Raw genomic sequence first — 23483 nt, 5'->3', positions numbered from 1 at the left:
TTCAGCTTGAGTGACTCCATTCTGATTTTAGCCTTGTGTTTTGGGTCCCAGTACAGGAGCTTAGCCCTTAAACTAGAAGTTTCTATTTAATATGCCAATGCTTTGGAAATTTCCTAAGAACCTATAGTAGGGCCTGGGATGTAGCTCAATTGGTAGAGTATTCGCCGAGCAGGCACAAGGTCGTGGAACCCATCCCTGGCTTGGCCTACATTCAGAGTGGTGAAGTACACCGTCACCCCAGCTCTCAGGAGACAGAGGCAAGAGGATCAGTAGTTGAAGGGCATCACCAGCTCCACAGGGAGTTCAGGCCAGACTAGACTATGTGAGACCCTGCCTCAAAAACATTATAAGGGGCTGGGGAGACGCCTAAGTGGTTAAGAGCACTGGCTGCCTTTGCGGACATCCTAGGTTTGTCTCCAGGAGCCATGACATGGGACTTATAACCATTCTTAGCTCCAGTTCCTAGGGATCTGATAGCTGTGTTTTGCCTCCTCATACACTAGGTGTATACACATGCACACATGTCTCAGGGTTTCTATTGCTGTGAAGGGAGACCATGACCATGGCAGCTCTTATAAAGGAAAACATTTAATTGGGGGGCTCGCTTACAGTTTGGAGGTTAAGTCCATTGTCATCATGGTGGGAAGCAAGGCAGCATATGGGCAGACATGGTGCCGGAGAAGGAGCTGGGAGTTCTACATATGGGTTGGCAGGCAACAGGAAGAAAAAGACACCTACTGGGCCTGGCTTGAGCATTAGAAACCTCAAAGCCCACCCTTAATGACTCATTTCCTCCAACAAGGCCACACCTACTCCAACAAGGCTACTCCTCCTGATAGTGCCACTCCCTGAGTCTATGGAGGCTGTTTTTTATCCAAACCACCACAATATATGTAGGCAAAATACTCATACACATAAAAATAATTTTTAAAATAAATATATTTAAATTAAAGAATTATTCTTAACTGTTAAGCCATCTCTCCATCCTCATTAAAAATTTTACAAAATTAAAAAACAATTATAAAACTTCTGACCTGTGTAATAGAAGGTGTCAGCCACTGTTCTAGAGTAATACTGAGATTCTCTAGTACAAGTTATCTCTAAGCATATGGCCCTCTCCTGCATTTCCCAGTTCCTGTGTGCTTTTGTCTCAACTTAAGAAACACCGATAAATTCTATAGAAACTCAGACTGTGAAATGTTACCTTTTTCCCCCACCTTAGCCCTGAAAACAGTGTTGGAAGGAAAAGTGAATTTCTGGGCTACAATTCCAGGGCGATGCTTACTGTATGAGCAGCGGCGCCAAGGTGTGTCTGGATGACGTGTGGGGAGGGACGTGCTCTCTGTGTTGATTTTCAGTGGTGTTGAGATCAGCTCGAATTGGCCCACACAGCAAAGAACAGGTCCCATGACCACCTCACAGCAGTTCCCAAAGGCCTTTTCTACATCGATAGATGTTTTAGAAATTCTCAAATAAAAATAGAGGTTTCATATCATCCAGGTTTTCAGGTAGTTACACTATAGTGACAGGATTCAGAAATGAATTCCAATTCTCACGTCAGCATCGTGTATTCCACTTTGAAAACAGGCCCGTCAGAGCGGTGGGAGTCGTAGCATGTGACTTTATTGGCCCTGTAAGTATCTAATGTGAAATAGAATGAAGTCTGATACTTCCTTCAGTGGCCTAAAGGACAAAGCATTTCACCATGTATAAAGCTTATTGATTCGTCTGTAATCTTAACAGCCCAGCTCAAGGTGCAGGGACAGATAGGCGTGGCATGCCATTCTTGTGTGTCATGTGAAAGCAGTTTCTGTCCAGAAGTCCAGTAGATACTCCCAGCTGACAGGGGAATTCCAGCAAGGCCACTCAACCAGTCAGACTTGGAAGGGAAATAATTGGGAAAAGCTACCTCTGTGTAAACATTAACCCATTTGGCTAAGTGGCTCCTTTTATCTTGTTTGTTTTAATATAAAAGGGAGACCTGGAACTCGATTTCTATTTTACACTTTGATTGAAAGTAAGTTTAAGAAACTTGGAAACTTATTCATGGTTTATTATCTCTTTTAATGCTTAGAAAAAGTCCCCGCCCCATTCAGCCTTAAATTGCAGGGGACAAGAGAGACAGGTGTGTGTGTGTGTGTGTGTGTGTGTGTGTGTGTGTGTGTGTTGTCTTGGCTTGCTCGTGGTGATCGGAGGATGACTTGCTGCTTGCTGCAGCTGATCCTCACCCACCATGGGCCCTGGAGCTGGAATTCAGTCTGCAGGATTGGGTCCCTTTACCCTCTCTTCTAAGCAGAGTCTTAAAATATTTTCAGTATGTTTTCCCTCAGTAGTTCTGCCAGTTGAAACCTAACCCACTGTTCTTGAAGCTTTATGAACCTGCCCTTAAATGGCATCAGCAAACAGCCTTTTTGACTTAGCAGACATTGCTGAGCACACATGAGTGCGGCAGTTCTCAGCCTGTGGGTCGCAAGGCCACGGGGGTCTCATCAGCTACTCCACATTGCAGATGCTTACGTGACGATTCGTAGCAATAGCAAATTACAGTTATGAAGTAGCAATGAAATCACTTTATGATGGGTCTCCACAACGTGGAGTATTAAGTACACAACAGGTATTAAAGGGTCACGGTCTTAGGAAGGTTGAGAACCACTGGTTTAGATCTTTCTCCTCAGTAACCGTCTAGACACAAATGTAAGAAGTAGCCTGGCAGCTGTTCATGTGTCCGCTAGCAGGTTTTCAGCCCTCACTCTCTAGGTCTGTAGTTAAGGTTTAAACCTGTGGTGTTTCATTCGATGGTAGGATCTAGAGTTTACCTTTAATTTTCAGAGGTTGGGGAGCTTTCAGACCTCAGAGTTGTGTGAGACTGCAAGGCCTTAGGAAAGTTCTGGGTGATTCTGTGCTTTCTGCCCCTATTCCCAGACTCCTGCTGCTGCTTTCTACCATGGGCCAGAAAATAGCTTTGAAAAGGTGTTTGTTAAATATTGAATAAGCAGTAAATACTTATATTTCTGGAGTAACTGCAGCAAGAGTGTGTGCATCTCTGCAGCTGAGTTTGATCAGGGTTACATCACAGTATTGATAATATGACTTGTTTCTCTCAGTAACTAAGCCAGATGATATTTAGAGAAATTATTATTTGTCATAGTTTTTGATGGTATTTTCTGGGAACTCTTGCACACTGCTTGTGTGCTTACTGCTCTCTTGATTCTCACATGAAGTTTAAACTGAGTCTTTACTAGACGAGAATACCACACTGTAGCCAGCAGAGGAGGTTTCCAATGATTGGAGCCAGTAATTATCCTTACGTATGAGGATTTAATGCTGAAATAGTATTTCATTTTAATTGGTAGAAAATTAGGGATGAAAACTGCTTTTCCATTTTCTTCGTATCCTGTTTATCATACAAAAAAAAAAAACCATAGTTGTATTTGAGATAATTTAGAATTTGAAGCACAGTCCCCAACTCTTCTGGTGACAGAGACACCCATAGTGTGCAAATGGCACACAATCAGGCCAGGTATGTGCGTGACACATAGTCTTATGCACAGATGTGAGTTAGAACTCTGATTTGCCATCATCAGATCCTACTGACTAAACACTGGCTTCACTGTAAGTGCGCGACTAAACCTCAGCCACAGCCCATAGGACACACAGTGAGTGGTCAGATGAGCTGAGAAATAGTGGCGGATGGCATCAGGTTAAGACTTCATTTTTAATTTTTTTCTTCTTTGGAAGTGAAATATATTTTGTATATATTTGCCAACTGAAGCCACAATTCATATTTATCTTTAACATTCTAGGAATCTCACATTTTAAAAGCAGGAACATGTTCCAACATGGCTGTTCTGTCTGATGAATGTGTCTCAGGTTTGTGCCCAAGTGTCCCAAGTAGAAACAGATTGTTCTCCTGGGAACAGCATGAAGCAAGCTCACATGAGTCATAGGCAGGACAGTGGATGCCATCCGTTCCCAAAGGCCTTTGAGCCTGGGTGCCTCTCGGCTGGCAGCTCTGCTTTCCTGGAAGTAGAGGAGGTCTTTGGTTGTCCTTTGCGCTAGTGTCTTTTACACCAGGGTCCGGTAGTCTCTTAGGTGTCTTGCTCTCAGACAGTGTCCTCCCTGGTCCTTGTCTCATGTTTTCGTGCTATCCCGATGCTTTCCCAAGCCCTTTGCCCACTTCCTTGCCTTCATTGCTGCCACTCTTGTCCCTGACCTTTTGTGTCCCTTGACTCAGCGTCCACTTTCTGTCCTCTATTTTCTCCTTGTCTGCACCCTTATCTTACAGCAAATCGCCAGATGCCTTTTGGTTATTCTCACCAGCACATTTTGGGGTTACTGTACCCTCTGGATTTACAAACTCATGTTCCCAGTGCCATACATGGTGCCTGGTATAGTGAGTACCAACAAAGAGTTGTTGGATTAATGAGTTTAGTGATTTTTTTACATGCAGTTATTTGTGTGTGGGGGGGGGGATGCACGTGTGCCACAGTGTGCGCGTGGAGTTTGTCTGATCACTAGTGGGAGTTGGGCCTCTCCCTCTACCACATGGGATGGGTAGCAAACAGAGTGTCAGGCTAACAGCAAGCACCTCTACTTGCTGAGACATCTCACCAGCCTGAAATTAACCTCGCCCTGTCTCCTGTGATTTCCATCACATGTCACTAATATGTTTGGTTTTTCTCTGCTATTGCAAGCGTCCTGATTGCTTTCTTTCGAAATGTCTTGTGCTAAGCAGACACTCTCGTGACCGTTATCTTAACATAAGCCCTCATCTCCTCATGGCAAGATTACTCCCACAACTTCTCATCTTGCCTCTTTGATGCTTTCTCCTTTCTCCAAGCCACTCTGCACCACCACCCCCTCCCAAACTGCCCTGGTAATGTTAAAAATGTCTGTTTAAAGATGGGTGGGATGGCTCAAGCTTGTAATCCTAGCGCCCAGGATGCTGAGGCAGGAGCTTGCCCAAGTTCAAGGCCAACCTGAACTACGTGATCACTCTGTCTCAAAGCAGAGCAAACTACACCAAACAAAGCTTTTGTATTTCTTGAATAAAGCTTATTTTTGGATTGATTTTTTTAGATGCACAGAAAAGTTGCAAAGACAGTACAAAAAAACTCCAGCATAACTTTCACCCAGCTTCTCGTGTAAGCATCTCCTGTGGTCATAACTTAGTTGTCAAAATTAAGAAATTAATATGATTATTATCTGAAATCTCAACTTCATTTGGTTTTTACAAAGCTTTTCAAGTACTGCATTTTTCTCTTTCAGCATATAATCTGGGTGCCATGCTGCATTTAGCATATCATCACATTGGTAATATCAACTTTGGCCAAAAATGTCAAAGCGTTAGAGGATTGCATGTGTCTTCCACCTTGGGCCATTGGCCTAGGGTGCACCTACTGAGTCTGTTTCCATAAATGTCCTTCCTGAGAGGTGCATGCAGGCATGCACACCCTGCTTCAGCCATGCCCTTGTGCATGCACATGTGTACACACAATTGCGTTGAGAGAGATTTCTCTGCATGGGTGTTTGAAATCAGTGTAGCTTGCTAATTCTTCATGTGTAACCCGCCACCTTGCTTTTCACTCCGTACCATTAGATATCCGCACAGTAACCACGCTTACCAGTCCCCCTGATCCATGGCCTTCACTCCATCCTGTTAGATATCCACACAGTAACCGTGCTTACCAGTCCCCCGGGACCAGTGTCCTTCATTCCATCCTGTTAGATATCCGCACAGTAACCGTGCTTACCAGTCCCTCAGAATCCGTGTCCTTTACTTTTGCATAGCCCTGCAGTGGGTGCCCGTGCACACAGGGAAGATGTGGTTTAGCCGTTGTATTGTATTATAGACCCTGATGAAAGAGCCTCTCTGCGTGTTCATTATTTGTCTGCTTGTTTTCCAGAGTTTACCATTGCTTCCCTTTAAATCCATCAGCGTTATGTCTTATACAACATTTGGAATTTTGCCAAATTAAAGTTAAAATGTAGATTAAAATGATGTCGTTCTCTTTTTTCATTTCTCCTGTGCTGAATGAAGTTGAGTGTCTGTCTCAGTCATTGTTCTATTGCTGTGAGGAGGCACCATGACCCAGGCAACTCTTATAAAAGAAAGCATATAATTGGGGCTTACGTTTAGTTTCATTGTAGTCCATTATCATCATGGAGGGAAGCAAGGAAGCAGGCAGACACAGTGGTAGAGAATTAGCTGAGAGTTCTGCATCCAGGCTCGCAGGGAGCAGGAAGAGAGAGGGACTCAACTGGACCTGGCTTAGTCTCTTTCAAACCCCAAGGCCACACCTCGTGGGACACACTTCCTCCTAGTCCTCTCCAGTAGTGCCACTCTCTGGTGACCAGCATTTCCTGTGAGCCTGTGGGGCCATTCTCATTCAAACCACTACAGTGTCTTCATATATTCCAAAACAGTCCCTGATTCTTCTCCCTACTGTAGTTAGAGCAGCATTCACACAGATACAGTTTGTATGCTTGACACCAGCACAGGAAAGAAAAAAACTAAAAGGAGAGTAAAGTTGGGTACCTGATGCTATACAGCTTATGTGACAAAGCGTGGGCATCTACTAAGTTGAGTATGATTCATCAAGAATCAAAAACAGGCCAGGCGGTGGTGGCGCACGCCTTTAATCCCAGCACTCGGGAGACAGAGGCAGGTGAATCCCTGTGAGTTCGAGGCCAGCCTGGTCTACAAGAGCTAGTTCCAGGACAGCTAGGAGTGTTGCACAGTCTTAAATAAACAAACAAACAGTAAGTGTTTAGCTCCAGACCAACGGATTTGATTTCTTTTTCTTTATCGTCCCTCTTAGAATATTTTATTCGGCCTTGAGTATTATGCTTTAAAGGGATCACGCTGAACTTAAAGTATCTTTGTTATTTTGCCACCCTACAAAAATCACAAACTGTTGTTTAAGTGACTACTCATTAGGGAGCTGGAGAGCTGGCTCAGTGGCTAAGCACATCCTCTGCTCTTGCAGAGGTACCTGGTTTGTTTGCTCCGGTGTCAGCTGGCTCACAGCCACCTGTTAGTCTAGTCCCAGGGCATCTGGTGCATCTGCCTTCCAGGGCACCTACATTCACAGGCACATATCCCTCACAGACACACGTGTATACGCATAATTCGAAAGATAGAATCAAGATTACAAACTGTGGTTCAACATGGGTCTCACTGGGCTCAAACGCATGGCTTTTCAGGGCTTTGATCCTTCCTCGGGGGCTCTGGAGGAAGGTCTGTTTTTTGTTTTGTTTCTGTGTGTTTGCTTGTTTGCTTTTTTAGCTTCAAAGTCCACTCACACCCCTTAGGTTGTGCCTCTTTCCACTTTAAGCGAGCAGGAACTAGTGGGGTCTTCGTAGTAACTCTCTGACCACAGTTGAGAAGGATTCTGCTTTAGGCTGGCCCTGTCTGAATAATGTCCTCATGCCAGTGTCCTTAAACTCAACCACGTGTACAAGATCCCTGTGTAAAGTAACTTTCACCGGTTCTGATGATGGGGACATATCATTCCGCTCATTGGAGAGAGTCACCAGGATGTGAGGAAGTCAAGTTATACACAGAGAATCGTGCAGAAAAACTGAAGATGATCCAAAATGTATTTCCTGGAAGACAATACTCCAACATCCCCGGAGTCGGTAGTGCGTTTAGCCCACGGTAGATAGATGGCTGCCAGTGTGGAGGCTCCTGGCACCAACTGCAAAGGAGCCGGAGCCTCCAGCCAGAGAAGCAGCATCAAATTCTGAAAGCAGATGGTTTGAGTGTCAAAAAAGCCCTATTAAATTTACAAGGTCTCCTGCATTACTTCACCAGGAAAAGAGGTGGGTAGAGTGAGATGGGGCACAAGCAGAAGAGCAAGCTTCAGCTCTCTCTGCTATGATTGTACAATGTATCGATTCCAACTAGGAGAAACTTGGATTAAAAAGAATCAAGAATACTTGAAGCTCTGAGGACTGGACCCCTCCCACCCTGTAACACATGGAAAAGAAATCCCATGAGACCCAAGCCCTGCCACCAGGAATGAACACATTTTCAGGCTTTCCCGGGCCTTCATTACATTTGTCTCTTTAAACACGTTGAACTTGACCTTTGGGATGTTGCTGACAGGCAGGAGTTAAAGAACAAATCCTCCTACCTGCTTGTCAGGCGGTGGCTTCTAAGGCCGCTGCAAACGTGTATCTGTGAACTCAATCCAGAAACAGTCAGGCAGGGGACAAAGTTTAACCGGAGGGAGTAGTTGACCGCCAGTAATTTCTTGCTGTCTGTCCGGACCACAGGGTGCCGTAAGTAGTGTTTTGTTTTTTAACTTTGATGGCATTTTAACATCGAAGATTTGCAAGAATAATTTACATAAGATTAAATCAAGTTCTGCATGTGTCTTCTATACTAGCCCAGCTTAGGACGATTCAGCGGTTCACAAATAGTTTTGTTCTTTAAAATGAAGAGAAGCCATAAAAATCCGAAGCAAGTAGTCTACTCCAATAGCTCCTGATTGTGTCTTGTGTTGAGTGGCGGCCTCTGCAGTGGGAAGCAGATGGCAGTGGAGGTGGAGTGGTCTCAGATCTGTGCTCCTTTCTCCCCGTGTTCCCGACAGCTGCGTAAGGCCGTGGCAGCAGATAGCACTCTGGGTGATTGAGGGCGACCAAAGGAAAGAAATGAATGAGAAAGCAGCGCTTAAAATGGAACAGAATGTTGGGATTCTAGACTCAGGAGCAGCAGAATGAAGTGGGCGCCAGTGTCCCAAGAAACTTAATGTGACTGAGGGAAATACTTTAAGATTTTAACATGTGTCCTGATTTGTCAGGTGGAAATCCCAGACCTGGAGTATATGAAATAAGCCCCATGTATGAAATTGGTGGTGTTCTCCTGTCCTTGTCACAAGATTAGGATTCCTAGAGCTGCACATTACGTAAACACGCTGGCTTCTCGCGTGTAGCTACGAGGATGTTAAGGCTGTATTTGGTGTTGCAAGGGTTGGTATTTTCTGTTTTCCTTTTACTACAGTGGATTTAAAAAACTGAGGCATGACAGTTGTATGATTTTGAATATTTTGACATAGTTAACGCATGAGTTAAAGGCTAGCTCTTGGCCAGCAACGCTGCCAGCCCTTGGTGAATGTTGAGGTTGTTTATGTAGAAGTTCACTGTGTTTCCCTGTCTTCAGACCTTAGGGACAGTTTATTTCCAAGCTCACTTCTTACTGCTGTGTGCTGAGTGGGACCCGGATTGTGGTACTGGGGGACGAGAGCTCAGGACATATTGTTCCCAGCAGGCTCCAGGACTGCAGTGAAGTGAAGACTCTGTCCATCCTTTCTTTAGACTGCTGGATCTCAGTGATCTTAGGGGCCTGACCAGTTAACTTCCTTAAGGCAGGAAATTGTTGGGTGAAGTTATTTGGCTGGTTGTTGGTTCATGAAGCAAGACTAGGGAGGGAGTGGACGTCTTTGGAAAGAAGCCAGAGGGATATGTGACCTGGTCACGGGGGAAGCAGCTGTTTCCTGGCTGCATCTGAAATATTCAGACTTTTAGTCACCTGGAAAGCCAAACAGGTGTTGACTTCTGAATCTTAACCAAAATCCTTTGGTAATTTTTAAAATTCAAAGTCCTTTGAAAATTTTCAGGCACCTCTGCAAGCCACCTATCCATTTCTACAAGTCACCTAGCATTCACACCCTTGCTGCACCCCACAAGGTAACTCGTTCTGACTCCCGAGCATGTTTGTACCCCACCCCTTGTCTTCAGTTCCCTCCAGCTACGTACATGTGTTTGCTGCCTTCAACATTTCTTCCTACCAGGCCTTCTAGAGCGCAGCTGCCCCCACTCCCGTGCCCACACCACCCCTTTTCCCTTTGCCTTAGTTTGCTGTTTGCTTGCTTTTAACATTCAGCAGGACATATTATTTTATAAATATGAAAGTGTACATAGAGGTGTGTATGTCTACATATGTATATATTTGGTCTTTCTCCATAGGCTGTAGGTGTTAAAAGGCAAGAACTTTATCTTCCTCAGTTCTGGATCACCAGGCTAGAGTAGTGCCCGCTTGTCAGATAACAGATGCCTGGGAAATAGTTGTATGAGTAGATTAATGTCACGTGGTGCCGTCAAAATTTATTCTAAAGATAGGGATTCTTTTTTTTTTTAAATAACTGATAGAGTCACATGATTCTAAGACCAGAGCATAAAAAGCTCCATGCTGAAAAGTCTCACTGCAGCCAGTCCCTATCCAGGGCACTTTGGTTCTCGTTAGAACTCCTGAACCGCTGTCCTTGTTTCCCCATGTGTTCTCCATGCTTTGTTTCTGTCTCTGTCTCTGTCTTTCTGTTTTTTCGAGACAGGATTTCTCTGTGTAGCTTTGGAGCCTGTCCTGGAACTAGCTCTTGTAGACCAGGCTGGCTTCGAACTCACAGAGATCCGCCTGCCTCTGCCTCCGGAGTGCTAAGATTAAAGGCGTGAGCCACCACTGCTCAGCTTTTCCATGATTTCTTAATGGACATGCATAATAGACTCTAATTTTCTTGCTCTTTTCCACACAATACTTGTATTCTAGTCTGAATTTTTAATATATGGTGAATATGTCTTGCTAATAACACTTGAAGAACACCTTCATTTTTAAACAGTTGTGTATTATCATATTGTATGTTTGAACTAAACACAAGCAATCTCATGGACATTGGTTGTTTCTAGTAACTTCCTGTTACAAACAGCGATGAAGTTCCTGTTTCTGTGCGTTGTTAAGAGATGCTGTAGATGGCTGATTGTCCTCCAGGAAGCCGACACCCATTTGCAGTCCCCTAGCAATGTATAAAACATTGGTTCAAGTATCCCGCCCAGTGTATTATCAGACTTTTGGAGTTTGGCCAATCTCCTAGATTTTAAAAAAATTAGCTTCAGAATAATTTTTGTTGTCTTTAGAGTTTATAATAGAATTTTTGTAAAGCTTAAAAAAAATTAGTTGCTAATAAACAAATCATGAAATTTACCAACTTAATAACAGTTTTATTTTTTTAATTAATTAATTAATTTTGGGTTTTCTAGACAGGGTTTCTCTGTAGCTTTGGTGTCTGCCCTGGAACTAGCTCTTGTAGACCAGGCTGGTCTTGAACTCACAGAGATCCACCTGCCTCTGCCTCCTGAATGCTGGGATTAAAGGCGTGCACCACCACTGCCTGGCAATAATAGTTTTAAATGTACAGTTTAGAAGTAGTGTGTCCACATACCAGATCCCAAGAACCTTTTTCTTCTGTTTTTAAGATTCACTAATCTTTAACAAGTGAGTGAGTGAGTGTGTGAAAATGTTTTGCAATCTTGAGAGAAAGTTTTCTTAAAGAACTATGTAAAAAGAAATGTGCTCGTGCATTGATAGAGGAATTGGGGGGGCGCGGTCTTTAATATGTTAATGTTTCTACAAGAGAGTCGGGTAGCATTTCCCAGAGCGACCTCAGGATCATTTTCTTCCATCTGGAGCCTTGGTCTGACTGACCTTGTCCGGTCCTCTCACTGTCCTTCCTCTCCAGATCCTTAACTCTTTGCTTCTCCTTGACTGCCGCATTCTCACAGCTGAATTCTGGTTCCTTACAAGTCTCCATTCAGACTGACAGCTCTGCATGTTCTTGGTTTCCATGGCGCCCGGTGTTTGAGTCACTACTGATCTAATTCTTCCTACTCTTGCGGACCATGAGTTGGAGTTCTGTGGAGGATGAACTTCATTGGGAGGTGTGGATTCTGTATGAGGAGGAGGGGAGGAGGAGGAGAGGAGGAGAGGAGGAGGAGGGGAGGAGGAGGAGGAGAGGAAGAAGGAGAAGAGAGAAGAAGAAGAAGAAGAGACAGACAACGAGACAAGACGAAGAAGAAGAGGATAGCTATATGTCGGGGTATCTATGGAGGAGGAAGGAGGAAGATTCTTCTTCCATATTCTCTTTCTTCTCTAATGCCTACTCTTCCTCCTCCTCCTCTTCTTCCTCTTCTTCGTTTTCCTCCTCCTCCTTCTTTTTGTTTTGTTTTTCAAGAGGTTTCTCTGTAGTCTTAGTCCCTGTCCTGGAGCTAGCTCTTGTAGACCAGGCTGGCCTCGAACTCACAGAGATCCACCTGTCTCTGCCTCCCAACTGCTGGGATTAAAGGCTTATGCCACCACCGCCCGGCTTATTTGTCTTCTTTCTATACAAGAAGGAGGTAGAGGAGTAGAAAAGAGAGAAAAACCAAAGACAAACTACCTTAACCTCTCTTCACCCATAGCTCCTCTTCTTCAGGGAATGAGATCTTAGAAATTAAAGCAGTTTGTAAGTCAGAAGGACGGCAGAAGGGAATAAGGTTTAAGGGCATGGCATTAGTTTTAATAGCTCCAGGCAGATTTGTCATCGATTGGTTTTCTGTTTTATATTGAATTTAGTCTGGCATTTTCTTTTTCTTTTTCTTTTTTTTTTGTTGTTGTTGTTTTTTTGTTTTTTTTTTTTTGTTTTTTGTTTTTTTCGAGACAGGGTTTCTCTGTAGCTTTGGAGCCTGTCCTGGAACTAGCTCTTGTAGTCCAGGCTGGTCTCGAACTCACAGAGATCCGCCTGCCTCTGCCTCCCGAGTGCTGGGATTAAAGGCGTGCGCCACCGCCGCCCGGCTTAGTCTGGCATTTTCATACATGCATATATTGCGGCCTGATTACTCTGATCCTATCTCATTCCTGCCCCATCTACTTTCTCCCCTTCATGTCTTTTGTTTTGTGACCCATTGAGTTTAACCAGGATTGTCGCCAAACATGTGTAGTGTGGAGCTATCCACTTCACATGTGGTTACCACGAGAAACAATGACTCCCCTTCCCCTAGCATCCATCACTTGTCAGTAGCTTCCCAGGAGGAGGGACGTGTGAGCCCCTCCCTAACCTATCACTGACTACTGAGAGACCCTTGTCTCTACGCCGCACAAGCACGACAGCTGCCACGAGTTCACGGTTGTGCTGGCCATACCTGGCCAGAAGGCAGCAAGTCAGAGCCCTCCTTCCTGCCATCCCGCTTCACATTCTTCCCTCTCCTCCCAGCTCCTGTGATGTTCCCAGGCCAGCCTAGAACTCCCTGTGTGGCTCAGGCTCACCTTGCCACAGTCTGTGTGCCTTGTCTTCCCCAGTGCTGGGCTTACAGTGAGGAGCCACCATGCCCAGCTCTCTGTCATGTATTTTTAAAATTGTTTTTATAACTTTTTAAAAAAAATGCTGCAAGATCCCCGGCGGCAGTAGGCAGCAGAAATGCTGTAGGTCCCAAATGGTGGTAGCGGGCCATGTGGCAGGAGGCAGCGGGCTCTGGGAGTAGCCAGTCCCAGGCAGAGATGGCTGCCGGTCCCCGAGCAGTAGCTGGTCCCAGGAAGAGAGACACATGGCGGGTGGGCAGGAGACAGAGACAATGGATAGACACCACATGCAGAGTGAGGTTGAATATTTATTCAGGGGGTTATGAAGGGGGAAGGGAGAAGGAGGGAGGGAGAGAGAGAGAGAGAGAGACAGACAGAGAGAGGAGAAGAGGAGAGAGAGACGGGGGGGGGGAGGGGAGAAGTGGGGAGAGAGGCAGAAGCGAAGCTGCCTCTCCGAGAGGAAGATGGAAAAAGAGAGCAAGCTCGGGATGGAAGCTGAAGATCAGCCTGCCTCAGCAGATGGGGGAGGGAGTGGGCGTGGCTTGTCTCTTAAAGGGACCAGGGACCAAAACCATAACAATTGTATTTTAAAAGTTTTGTACTTTCAAATAAATTGAAATGGCCAAGCTAAAATCGCAGCACATGTTTGTAATCCTAGCACTTGGTCGTAGGCCTGGGCTATAAAACAAGACCCTGTTTCATAAAACAAAATTGGACCACTATAATAGAGAACTGCTGTTCCTGAATATGGAAAAAACTGACAGTCAGATATGGAGATGTTTCTCGGGAGTATACAAGCCTCCCCTGCTACAAAACCAGGATGTATATATGCATACATATGCATGCGCTTGAATTGCTTGTGTGTGTGTATGTGTGCATGTAAACACTCACACATCAGACTCTGTCCAAGGCACTTCCTCGTGTGCGGCCTCTGTTTCCTTGCTTTTTTCCTGTGGAAAATGGGATAATAATGCCTCACTCTGCCTTCCTCATGAAGCAGTCAGTGTGACTGGAACCAGGTAATAACTACTTCAGCCATATGTTTAAAGAGTACATCTTGAGTGCTGTGTTGTGAGAGTGGTTTCCATAGCAAAGTGGTGTGACCAGTCTTGTGAAATTAATTTCAAAACACTGGCAACACAGACTTAGCCGAAGCAGTTTACACAAGATATTCTACGGACATCAAAGACAATTATGGGACACCTGGGAAGCATAGGCCAACCCCTTCCCTACGTCTCAATGCATACAATACAGAGTAAACACACCTTTTGCAGCGGGTCAGAAAAAACACTTGGACAAACAGGCAGAGGCCCAGTGGCCACACAGAGGACACTTTGGAACTTGAAAACCAATTTGGGGCTGGCATTAAGGGCAGATGCGAGGTAGAAGGGCACACAGCACAGGGGGTAGGGGCTGCCGGATGCTTCACAGAGGGTTTCTCCCAGCCCAGCCCTTAGTAAAGCTCCTCTCCCAAGCTGCCCTAGCTGTTTTGTTCTGGGGTGGGGTAGTTAAGACAGGGTCTCTCTACACAGCCCTGGCTGTATTGGAACTCAGTTGTAGACCAGGCTAGCCTTGAGCGCAGAGATTCCCCTGCCTACGCTTCCCAAGTGCTGGGATTAAAGGTGTGTGCCACCACACCCAGCTCCTAGGGAGGGTAGGAACAATTGAATCCCACTCCTGGCTGTCACCCCTGTCCTGCTAGCTTTTGGAATTGAGTACCTGGTGGGGGAAGTGGAAGCCCAGTGGCTATCAAATATCCAGGAAGTTTTTCTCTCCCGGGCTCCATAAAACAAAGGAATCATAGACTAGATGACAAGCTCACCAAGGGAAGAGTGCAACAGTCACTTGACCTGAGGGTGTATGACTCAATGGTGTCTGCTTAGTGTGTGCAAGGTCCCTAGGCTCAGTCCCCAGGACCTGAGGGCATGTGACTTAATGGTGACACAGCTGCTTAGCACGTGCAAAGGTCCCTAGGCACAGTCCCCAGGGGCCAAGACCAAACCCATCCAAACAAAGAAAGTGCTGTCTGAGGCTTGGAGAGAGCTCAGTGCCTGGACCAGGTATCTAGATCCAAGCACCCATGTAACTAGTCAGTGTCCCTGCACCTAGGACAGAGATGGGATCACTGGGGCTTGCTGGTTTCTAGCCTCACCCAGGGTGAGCTCCAGATTTGGACGAGATCCTTCTTCAAAGGAATAGGTGGTAGAAGAGGACAGCCTATACTGTTGTCTGGCTTCAAGGCATGTGCACACACACACACACACACACACACACACACACACACACACACACACACAGAAAGGCTACCCACACAATCTGTTCTCTGGAAAGTAATTAGCTAATAAAATCTATAGTCGTGGAAAGCAAGAGGCTTACATGGCTGCTTCAAGAAACTTCAGGGACAATTTGCCAGAACATTTTCTTCTGGAAAAGGCTCAAGAACCAAGATACCAAACAACAATTTAAGGAACATAGGGAAAGGAGTGGGGCCTCCGGGGAAACAGCTCAACAGATAAGAGCGGTCACAGCTCTTCTAGAGGACCCACATTCGGTTTCCAGCTCACACCTCCTCTAATGCCAGCTCCAGAGGGGCTGGTGCTCTCCGAGCATGCACACAGATGGCGTGCATTCACATAGACACACAATTGTTCACAAATAAACATAAGCCTTCAAAAAGAAACATGACAGACGCATTAGACAGTTAGTAGCAACTGGGGAATTGTCAGCATATAGGTGAGTATTAATAGGGCTGGTTTTCTGAATAAAGAAAGCAATTGATCAGATGTTATGAACGTCTTCCAACACAGTGCAGAAGTTACCTTTGTTCTGTAGTATAAATTTTTCAGCTTGATAATTCATCTTTGATTTCTAGCATTTCTTCTTAGTTTTCCTTATACTTTGCTGTCTGTTGTCAATTTCCCTATTTGTCCACTCTCCCCTTTCCTGCTTGCCTTTAACAGAGGGCATTATTATGATGGCAGTTACAAATTAGTATATAAGTTAAAAGTCTTAACACTGGTAGCTAGCTCAGTTACCAGAGTGCTTGCCTTCCAAACGCAAGGACCTGGGTTTGAGTCCCAGAACCCATATAAAAGTGTTGGATGTATGGTGTCACACAGTTGCAATCACAGGATTAGAGAGAGGCCATAGAGACAGGAGGATCACTGAGGCTCATTGGCCATCATAACCTAATTGGTGAGCTGTGGGCCAATGAGAGACCTTATCATAAAGGAGGTAGATGACACCTACGTTGTCCTTACAGGTGCATGTTCTCCAGCATACACATGTGCAGACATACATGAATACACATAAAACTTTAAAATAAAATATTGTAAAATAATAAATATACATTGTATACACATATAAGAATACCATAATTAAGCCCATTATTTTATATATTAATATATTCTACTAGAAAGCAAGAATGCAGAAAAATGATCGGGTGGCCTGGACCTGTGCAGAGCACTGTTAAAATCAGTGGCGCTGCGGTGTGATGGGTAAGTGCGTGGAATCCCACCACTCAGGAGATGGGGCAGGGCGATCATGAGCTTGGTCCAAGGCTAGCCTGGGCTACATCGTGAGCCCCTGTCTCAAAAGAAACAGCAGTTTGGTGAAGGTTATGATTGTGTTGTGACCCTTAATTAAAAAAATCTAAGCATCTTTTTGAGGACTGGGGAAAAACACATTATTGTATAAGAAAGCTGCACCAGGGAATTGTAGAGATGAGAGAAATGTCAAAGAAATGGCTTTTGGTGATAGTTACAGGGTTAACACTTATTTTACTCAGTGTGTGAGAGCAGGCCTTTTAGGATGTAAATTACATGTTTATCAAAGACTTTCCAAGTACAAAATAAAGTCTGGAACAAAGTCTACAGTTTACATTCATCAGTAGCTTATTATACTTAATAGATTATCGGACAACTCTCCAAATTCAGGAAGAGGGTGAAGGGCCCTAGGGAGAAGCGACAGCAGGTCATGTAGGGTGGTCTGCAGGAAGGAGGCTCAGGGCCCAGGCAGGATGAATGAGAACTGGCTTGACATGTAAGCCCTGAGCACTGTGAGGAACGTCAGGGCTCAGGTGTGTGTTCTCTCCTCGTGAGAACACAAAGCGCTGGGTTTAGGAGCCAGCTTATCCTGTATGATGTTCTGTTTGCTGAACTAATGCTGTCTTCAAAGGCTGTTTCCAAATAAGGTCGCTCTGTTAGTGAACTTCCTTCCACTGCAGCTGAGGACCCTAAAGAATAGCTTAATAGGATCAGGTCTGCTTTGGCTCCTGGTTTTGGAGGCGGTGGCCCAGGCTTACTGCAGTGGCCCAGCAAAAGCCTGTAGCCGAGGAGGCTGTTCATCTCAGCCTCGGGCAGCTGAAGTGAGCAGGAGAGGAAGGCCGTGGACGTTCAGCATTGCCGTTGATGGCATCTAAATTGTAAATGGCTGGTACATTACTCCTTTTATAAGAATAATAGAAACTCATAACATAACAAACACCCTGCCTGATGACTCGGGTCCACCTGAGCTAGGAACCTCAATGTAACAGCAGACAGGGCAGGGTAGACTGAGCCAGAGGCTACGTGACTGACATTTTCTCCACCATTCTTCCTCGTCGTCGGCAGTGCTGGGAGTGACCATTACAACTGATTTCAGGTTCTAGCCCAGGTAGACCTGCGCCACTAGGCAAGATGTTTGTTATGTATTTCTGTAATTTGTATTAAAAGGCGCAAGGCACTATGCTGTTAAATCTTTATTAAGTATACCTCAAGGGATTTAGATGCTTTCTACAGCTGTGAACCACATTGTCTGTAACTGGGATGCTGTGAAATTCTGTGTATGCGCCAGTTGTCTCTTCCTGCATAATGACATCATCACAAAATTGCTGACTTGAAAAATATTCATTTATTCCCTCACTTATGGAGCATGACCTAGCTTTGTCCTGTCCTTAGGTGTTCCTATAGCCCCAGTGAAGATGGTTGCCGGGGTCTAACTAGGGGACTTGTGGTAGGTAACACATTCCATTCCTGTGACTATGGGTCATGGTTATCAGACTGAGAGTGTATACCCCCCACCTCCTTCTCCCCTGCCAGGTGAGGAAGTCTACCCTGAGTGCATAGAGTCACCCCCACTTCCCTGACATGTGGAATTCCCCAGCATGGTCACATGCTTCCTCCTAGCTACCGTAAGAGACAGGTGCTGTGGCTTTATGACAGTCACATAATTATGTGGACGTAGTTGCGTTCACCCCAGCACCTTTACTAGCCCTGTTGAGGAGCAAGTCCTGCTTGTACTGAAGGACGGAGGACCACAACTGGAGGTGTGGACCCCAGGATGGCCTTAGGAGTATGTGTGCCACAGAGACCTACCCTGGGGTGGCACTGGTGCCTTATCCGACCTGTCTTCCTTTCCCCAAACACTATTGCAGTGCTCTTTATGTTCTCCTCCGCAGTGCTGCTGCCAGTGGATGGTGGCCAGCAGCGTGCTTTTTAATAACTGGAAATGGGCTAATTAAACAAGAAGGGCAGAAGTAGCCGTTCCCTGTCAGTACTGGGATGTGCCGTACTAGAAACGGCTAGGTGTACACGCAGCTTGGCTGACCTCTGCAAAAGCTTCCTGTGTATGAGGAGCCCCAGCGGTTGCTAACGACCTAAACAGGGCATTTCTCCAAGGTCGGGGGTACCAGGAGGGAAGCTCTGCTCTTCTAGTAGATGTGATAGACCCCAGTTCACCCCAATGGGCGTTTACTCTCTCACTTAGTAAATCTCTATGAGGTGCTTCCCAGGTGCTTTCTGTCACCAGATTCTGCTTAGTATAGTGCATGGCATGTTCAAGAATGCCACCATTTCTTCTGTCCCTGCTGCTGGTGTTGACGGGCAGATGCTATGCCTCGAATCTACCAGAGAGTGTGGAGAGGCAGAGACGATCTGTGTCACGGATGGCCGTAGGTACCATCGGAGAGGCCTTTGTGTCGCACCAGCTGGCAATGTGGTCAGCCATCCAGTAATCACTCCCTCCGGTCTCTTCTTTCAGGAATCCAGGGTCACCCCAGGCCGTGCGGCTATTTGAGGCCAGCCTGGGAAACATGAGCTGCAATCTCAGAACAATAGCAGTATTCCTTTAAGTTCCTTAAAAGGTATTTTCACTTTGGCCTACTGCTCTTGGCGCCCTGTGAACGCCTGTTTACTTAGGCTTCCAAAGGTAGGATAGCGCCATATGAGCACAATAAAACAGCATGAGCTCAGCCACTTTAAGCAGAAAAAGGTATCTCGCTTTCTTTCCATTTCTTTAATTACTGCTCAAATTGAACGTTTTTTTTTCTTATGAGCCTTGTGTCTTTTCATTCCTGACCTAACTGCTAGGTGAGTCTTCTCCTTCTCCATCTCATTCCTACATTCACTCACCATACTGATTATTTTTACCTTTTAATTAACAATTTCTTCATATAATATATTTTAATCATGTTTTCCTGTCCCCCAATTCTTTCCAGATCCTTCCCACCACCCTACCCTCTCAAATTTATCTCTTTATCTTAATGATTCTTGAACTTATAATTGTACAATTTTTTGTTTTACATTTTGTCAATTTTGTAAATTCTTCCAAATAAGCTTTCTCCTTCGTGTATAGTTACCACCATCCCTTGTAACATACTAACCCACACTCTTTTCAACCCTGCAGGAGTTTAGTTTCCTTGGCTTCTCTAAAAGATTCCCATGTGGTTTCATGCAAACGATCTCTGGGCTCAGTTGGGTTGTCAGTCCCTTCAGGCCTGGTGCTGATCCCGAGAGGCAGTCTTGGCAGGCAGAGAAAGCAAGGGCCTCCTTCTTCCTCCTTCCCTTCAGTTTCAGGCCATCAGACATACAGTCCAGGTCAAGGTACAGCCATCGTGGTGGGAAAGCCACAGCCGCAAGCACTTGAGGACAGAGCTACAGACTGGACAGAGCCAGAGAGGGACGCGTGCATGCGCTGAAGTGTGTTTTTGACTTCATTTTCCTGATAGCTTTGAATTGAGTTTTCCTCAGTGCAAAAGAGCAGAGTCGTGTTTCTGCATGGATGGTAGACCAGAGATTGTACAGGTGTCTCCTAGCCAAGCCATTTCAGGCTGTTCTGTGTAGCTTACTCTAGTGTTTGCAGATTGCCTTATCAGCCATCACTCAGAATTCTAGGATAATTTAGCTTTGCTAATAATAATAATCATTGCTTCTCTGACAGTGATTCTCAGATATTAGCACATTGCACTTTCCCTTTCAAATTTTAAAGATTTCAAGAATGTTTATAAGGTTTGCAGTCGGTGGCAACAATGGAGTCTCTCCCTGGGTTTAGAATGCAACGAGGCATGTTTAAGGCATGTAAAGGTGCTTGCCTTACATGTAGAAGCCTGTAGCGGAGCAGTCCCAGAAATGCAAACTTGGCATGATCTGTGACTGTTTCGTGGCCCAGCTAAGCAATAAGCACCAACAGATGCCCCTGGTGAAAATCAGGAGTCACAGCTTTTCTTGTGATGCAGGACTGTGTGTGTGTGTGTGTGTGTGTGTGTGTGTGTGTGTGTGTGTGCGCGCGCGTGTGCATGTGTGGGGGTGGGATGTACACATGCTAGTGTGTGCACATGGAGGCCAGAGAGTGGCTTTGGGTGGCCTTGTTACTCCTTTGAGACAGGGTCTCTTGCTGAGGCTGAACTAAGCTAGTGACCGGCAAGCCCTTCCGCCATCCTTGTGTTTCCACCCGCCGCGGTACTAAGGTTAAAAGTGTCCACACACCCACACTTGGCTCTGTTATGTTGCTCCTGGAGTCTGAAGTTGATCTTTGAGCAGAAGAGGATACACATTTCAAAGATACACACTTAGTACAAAGCCCTGAGTAATTTAATAGGCTGAAAATATGCTAAAGGGGTGGAGTCTTTTCAGGCCAGTGCTTCTCTCCTGAGTGGTGTCCAGTGGGGCCGTGCTCTGCTGATTTTTATTTCAGTTCTGATACCATCTCACAGTTCTTAGCGTACTTGTTTCTGGATTGCAGTGTTCCCCATGAAGTTAAGTAGGCTTTGGCTGAAGTCCATTCAGGACAGAAGCAAGCCAAGCCACAGTGGACCTGGGACACACCTGCATTGCCAGGGTCTGGATGGCGGGGAGTCCAGTTGAAAGCTAGTGTTCATTTTGATGTCATAGAGACCAGAAACACACAAAAGTGTACAAGCAATGGTTTCCACTTCTACCATTTAGGATGGCCTTGGAGTGAGAAAAATGAGCACAGTGACAGCCAACAAAAGCAGAGGTGGCCTGGGGTGGCTGCTCCTACTCCTCAGTTCAGTGTTTGAGGGTGTTCTTTCACCTTTAAATTCTATCCTCCCCAAAATTCTGTATGTAAAGACATTAAGAAAACCTGCTGGTACCCCATCCTCATTCTCTTCCTCATGTCTCCCTAAATAGGCTCCTTTCTTCATATGCTCTGTGGCGGCCTGTGCTGGGCAGCCAAGCTCAGGTTGACACTTCCTCTCCAGCAAGGGCACGGCAGACTGAGACAGGGATGGCGAGGGGTGGCTCTCCAGCACAGGAGACCTGGGATGGAGGCTTTGCGGGAAATTTTAAAAGAGCAAAGCACCAAGAACTTTCAGATCAAGGAAAATGAATACATTCTTATGAAAATGAAAAATGAAGCCCTCGGGTCTGGCGCGCCTTCCCAGGGTCTGTATCTCCGAAGCACCCGGGCTCTCAGGAGATGAGCTGCTGGCCGCTTCCATCACCACTGGCCTGGTGGGCCTCTGCGGGCCAGTGCGTGGGGTGAGCCTTTGTTTTATTGTTTGCACACCTCTGTTTCGGCAGCATCATAACATTATGCTAATATTTTAATAATTTTGTGAGTCTCTAGATTTTTAAGACAAAATATAATTGAGAATTTTCTCAAGTCTCAGTTTTAGGGTTCCTTCCAGATCCTTGATTCCCTGAAACATTAATTCTGAAAGTGTCTAGAATAACCAGTGCTTAATCACATAATCTAGGAAACAACCACACAACACTTCATAGCAATAGAATACAGTTCGGATACAAGTTAGTTATGGTAACAGAGTCTCGAACAAGAAAGATTGTCATGTGACTCTTGGGTAGGTGTTCTGGGCAGATGACTCTGCTTGCTTGCCTAGGGTGTTTCCCAGCCCAGGGTTACACTGTTGTGCTGCTGTCTGTCGTCTAGGATATTATGAGCATCTACGCGGCAGAAGCTGGGTCAGTGTGGAGGTGGGGGAGGCTCAAGGAGCCATGTCGGGCATCACTCTTCCCCACTTCTCACTGGTAAATCTTACTCATGTGGTCACCTGCAGTGTGTAAAGAAGATTTTAGAACAGTATCCAGGTACCACATAAAGTTTCAGATGTGGTGGGGTGCCAAAGAGTCTCTAATGGAAGAAAGAGCGGACACTGGGGGACTGTGTTTCCATTGATTGCCAGCTAGAATAGCAGCTTTCCTTTCCTTTTACAGTTCCTATTCCAGTAACATAGTCTGAAACCAGGAGCTAGAACTCGTCCCTACAGAACGCTACCAACACATGTTAAGAGATCTTGGACATGGATGTTGCCATAGAAACCTGTTTGTATGGTTTTCAAGGCATCTGTACACTGTGCCGAGTTCCCTTCCTGAGTACCTGCTCTCTTCCTCTCTCACTTGCTTTACCTGCAATGCTTTAGCCTGTAGCCTGTTGAGATTAGACTGGAACTTATGATGTCATTTGGGCAGAAGTAGTTTTTAACCACCAGCAGCAGTTCCTGTCCATGACTAGTAAAGACAGGACTACCCTATTTTATCAGGGAGACCGTATGCAATAAAAAAAAAAAAAAAACAAGAGCTTTCCCATTGACCGTGTTACTTGGTTGTAAGTGTATTGTCAGAACATAGCATGCAATTATATTAAGGTGTAAATAAATAAATTGATTTTGAGACTTTTTTTGCATGCTGTCTTCTTCGGTCTCTTGTCAACAGAAAGGAGTGGACAGTGGTATGACTGTGACTCTACACAGTTACAGTCTATTTGTGGAGAGTTGTATAAAGCTCATTTTAAAAATACTCCATATTTCCTGATTAAGCATTTGTTATCTTATAATATTTAAGACTTCTAATTCCTTTTTTGGAGTATTTGTATACTGTGATCTCACCTGAAGGATTTTTTTTTTTGAGCCAGAGTCTCATGGAGTCTGAGCTAGCTTCAGATTCACTATGTAGCCAAGGATTCCACTGGACTTCAGAGAGCCTGAGCTAGCCTCAGACTCACTATGTAGCCAAGGATTCCACTGGACTTCTGAGTGTCCTGTCTCTGCCTCCCAGCTACTGGGAATCCAGGAGTGCAGCGCCACGCCTCATGCATGTGACCTTACATTGAAATGGAAAGTACTAACACGTGCCTT

General features: G+C 45.3%; 1 protein-coding gene across 1 annotated transcript in view; it reads left to right on the top strand.

Annotated features, from left to right (window-relative positions):
* The first annotated feature begins 8156 nt into the window (after positions 1-8156).
* The window catches only part of Map3k13 (mitogen-activated protein kinase kinase kinase 13), a 107344-nt gene continuing 92017 nt past the window's right edge, over positions 8157-23483 (top strand). Inside the window, exon 1 of the mRNA XM_038346616.2 lies at positions 8157-8286. The gene's annotated coding sequence lies outside the window, so the exon portion shown is untranslated. The remainder of the gene's footprint in view (positions 8287-23483) is intronic.

Source organism: Arvicola amphibius, chromosome 10, assembly GCF_903992535.2.
Source record: "Arvicola amphibius chromosome 10, mArvAmp1.2, whole genome shotgun sequence".
NCBI classification, from domain to species: domain Eukaryota; kingdom Metazoa; phylum Chordata; class Mammalia; order Rodentia; family Cricetidae; genus Arvicola; species Arvicola amphibius.
The sequence above is the reverse complement of the archived record's forward strand: the minus strand, read 5'-3'. Positions and strand labels throughout refer to the sequence as shown.